This window comes from Otolemur garnettii, unplaced genomic scaffold, assembly GCF_000181295.1.
Source record: "Otolemur garnettii isolate 467f Iridium unplaced genomic scaffold, OtoGar3 scaffold00091, whole genome shotgun sequence".
Taxonomy (NCBI): domain Eukaryota; kingdom Metazoa; phylum Chordata; class Mammalia; order Primates; family Galagidae; genus Otolemur; species Otolemur garnettii.
The window spans coordinates 5198570-5202434 of record NW_003852486.1 but is presented as its reverse complement, the minus strand read 5'-3'; positions in this window follow the sequence as shown (position 1 = coordinate 5202434).

The following is a 3865-nucleotide window of genomic DNA, read 5'->3' as shown; positions in this document are numbered from 1 at the left end:
CACAGGCACCCGCCACAACGCCCGGCTATTTTTTGGTTGCAGCCATCATTGTTGTTTGGCGGGCCTGGGCTGGGGATTCGAACCCGCCAGCTTAGGTGTATGTGGCTGGCGCCTTAGCCGCTTGAGCCAGAGGCGCGAGCCTGGAGACTCACTTTGGGAGAAATCATTAACTTCTTGAACAATGAAAGAAGTATAGAAGAGTGGTCAGATATAAAAACAGACTTCAGGAGGGTCTCTTTTTTTTTTTTTTAAAGCAACTCAACGTAGAGTGGAAAGACTGTCAATGTATGACAAAGTACAATAAAAATACTTGTAAATTCTAAAGAATCGCCCAAATGTAAAGGATTCTTATTTATCCTTAGCACGCCAAGATTTTAGTTTCTGATTCAACACAGGATCAGACTTCCCACCTCATCTTTAATAAGCATTTTTTTAAGCCTAGTGAAGCAGCAGGGATAGAGAAGGAAGAGAAAGAAATTTGTAACTGGTTGTGGTCAATTAGTTTGAACACCACTGCACTTGACCAGTCCATAAACATTTATTTAGGATGCCACTGAAAGTGCAAATCTCCTGCTTACTTGAGTCACCACAAAGAAGGGGTAGTCAGAACTTCCTCCCAGAGTCTCTTCCATCACCTGACTCAATCCTTCCTCCCCCACCTCCCCGCCTAATCAAGGTCCCTGGCCTTCTTGTTGGAGATCAGAAAGCCCCCATATCCTAGTCTCTTCTCAGAAGTTTTCCTCTTGCCACCCACCCTAGCAGGACCTCACTGTCCCCTGCTGCCCTCTCAAGTGAAGGCTGGTCATTCCTTCACAGCCCTCGCCCCTCAGCATGGGCTTTGTGTCTATGCCTCCCTCCTCTTTCTGCTTCCAGACCATCACTCCCCCTGCCTCTTGGAAAACTCTGTTCCCCTAAGGCTTGTGCCACCCTTTTCCCTCAGTACTCAGTCACCTATCCTTGTGGCTCATTCTCATTCCCTGAAACTTAGCCACTGGCTCCTGGTCTCCTTTTCCACCCAGTTCCTCTCATTGCTGTCCATGACTTCAGCACCCTTGTAGCCAGTGCAGCCAACACCCTGCTCCCCAAGCCCTCAGTCTCCCACATTCAAAGCCTTTTTTCTCTCTTCCTCCTCCGATGCCATTGCTGGCTCCTATGGACACACTCTGGGCCTTGTCATCGTCATCACAGAAGCCATTCAACCTGCAAATTCACATACTCATATGCCCAGCTTTTCAGGGTGACTTGCTCAAATACTCCCCAAAGTAGGGCTTTCCCCCCACCCAAGTCCACTCTTGGCCCATAGAGCTCTCCACACTGTGACATCTGCTCCATCTCCCTTCCCCAATACCAAACATGCTGCTGTGCAGAAAGCCTCTGCTATAGAGCTGGCCACAGATGTGAGGCTCTATTTGAAGGCTGAATGTTGATGAAGGTGAGGCAAGAAAGGGAGAAGCAGGACTATGTGACAGGAGCAGGGACAACTGGGGAAGAGAGTGGCAGAGTCCTTGGGGATGAAAATTAGAAGTCAGGGGTGTCTGACACCACTGCCTCATGGAGGTACCAGCCTGGCACACAGATAGGCACCTCCAGAGCTCAGGAGCATACTTACGTGAGCATCATTCCTCACTAATTGGTCAGGCCATTTAAAGAGGTTTGTCTGGCTCAGTGCTCCTGGCTTAGTGGTTAGGGCGCCAGCCACATAGACTGAGGCAGGCGGGGCTCTAACCCAGCCCAAGCCTGCTAAACAATGACAACTGCAAAAAAAAAAATAGGGTGGCACCTGTGGCTCAGTGGGTGGGGCACCGGCCCCATATACCGAGGGTGGCGGGTTCATGCTTGGCCCCAGCCAAACTGCAACAACAACAACAACAACAACAACAAAAAATATAGCCGGGCATTGTGGCAAGCTCCTATAGTCCCAGCTACTTGGGAGGCTGAGGCAAGAGAATCGCCTAAGCCCAGGAGCTGGAGGTTGCTGTGAGCTGTGACACCATAGCACTCTACCGAGGGCAACAAAGTGAAACTCTGTCTGTACAAAAAAAGAAATAGCCGGGCATTGTGGCAGGTGCCTGTAGTCCCAGCTACTTGGGAGGCTGAGGCAAGAGAATTGCATAAGCCCAAGAGGAGTTAGAGGTTGCTGTGAGCTGTGACACCATAGCACTCTACTGAGGGCAAAAAAAAGAAAAAAGAAAAGAAAGAAAAAAGAAAATGGGCGGCACCTGTAGCTCAAAGGAGTAGGGCCCCGGCCCCATATGCCAGAGGTGGCCCGGCCAAAAAAAAAAAAAATGGTTTGTCTCACTAGCTGAAAGGACAGCTTGGAAGTCAAATTGAGGCCTATTTGAAGGACCCCCCACTTGCTATATCAACACACTCAGGGATAGTTTGAACCTACAGAGGACCAGCTTATCCAGTTCTGCAGAACCTAGAGAAGAGACAGCTGGACTTTATCAGTACCCAGGTAGAGAAACCCTGAGTAGGGTTATGAAGGTTAGCCCCCCAAAGCAAGGCTGTGCCATAGTGGAATAGATGCTATCCATCCTGGCTCAAGGATACCTCCAGTAGGATACCTCCTACTGTCATTGCTTCAACTCTCTCCTTTTTCCCATGGCCATTGCCCAGCTGACTCAGGCATTCCCTTCCACCAGTCCCTGTGACTGTGGGTGTGGTTTGTGAGTCAGCTTTTGGGGGTCTAATGGCTGCTGTCCCAGGCAGGGATGGAATGGGGTGGGAATTGTAAGGAGGAGATACCACAGGGAAAGAGAAAAATGGGAGCCAGAGTCTTTGGGCACCTGAGTGAAGAGAAGTTGATTCATCTATGTTTACTCATTCAGTCAACATGTATTTAAACACAGTAGAACCTCAGTAAGTGACCACCCAAGGGACTGGAACAAACTGGTCAACACACAGAAGTGGTCAACAGAAGGAACAAGACCCACTGTACTGCTACATACATGTGGTGCATGTCCAGTCTCTGAAAATCACTTCAACTCAGGGAAGTGGTCAGTGTAAGGAGGTGGTGAGCTACGGAGGTTCTTCTGTATATAAAACGTATCAGGTACAGCTAGGGACACAACAATGAAAATAAAGCTCTCTCTGAAGGAGCATTCTTTTTTTTGAGACACAGTCTAAAGCTGTCGCCCTGGGTAGAGTGCCATGATATCATCATAGCTCACAGCAACCTCCAACTCTTGGGCTCAAGTTATCCTTTTGCTTCAGTTTTTTCTATTTTTATTTCTTTTTTTTCTTTTCTTTTCTTTTTTTTTATTGAGACAGTTTCACTTTGTCGACCTCAGTAGAGTGCTATGGCATCACAGCTCACAGCAACCTCAAACTTTTAGGCTCAAGCAATTCTCCTGCCTCAGCCTCCCAAGTAGCTGGGACTATAGGCACAAGTAGCTGGGACCACAATGCCCAGCTATTTTTAGAGACAAGGTCTTGCTCTGGCTCAGGCTGGTCTCAAACTCGTGAACTCAGGCAATCCATCCACCTTGGCTTCCCACAGTGCTAGATTATAGGTATGAGCCACTGCACCCAGCCTAGGAGTATTCATTCTCATGAGAGATAAGTATAAAACAGCTTAAGAAATGAAGAGCCTGGCTCAGTGCCTGTGGCTCAAGTGGCCAAGGCATCAGCCATATACACCTAAGGTGGCGGGTTCAAATCCAGCCTGGGCCCACCAAACAGTGATGGCTGCAACCAAAAAATGGCCAGGTGCTGTGGCGGGCACCTGTGGTCCCAGCTACTTGGGAGGCGGAGGCAGGAGACTCGCTTGAGCCCAGGAGTTGGAGGTTGCTGTCAGCTGTGATGCCACAGCACTCTACCCAGGGGGACAGCTTGAAGCTCTGTCTCAAAAAAAAAAAAGAAA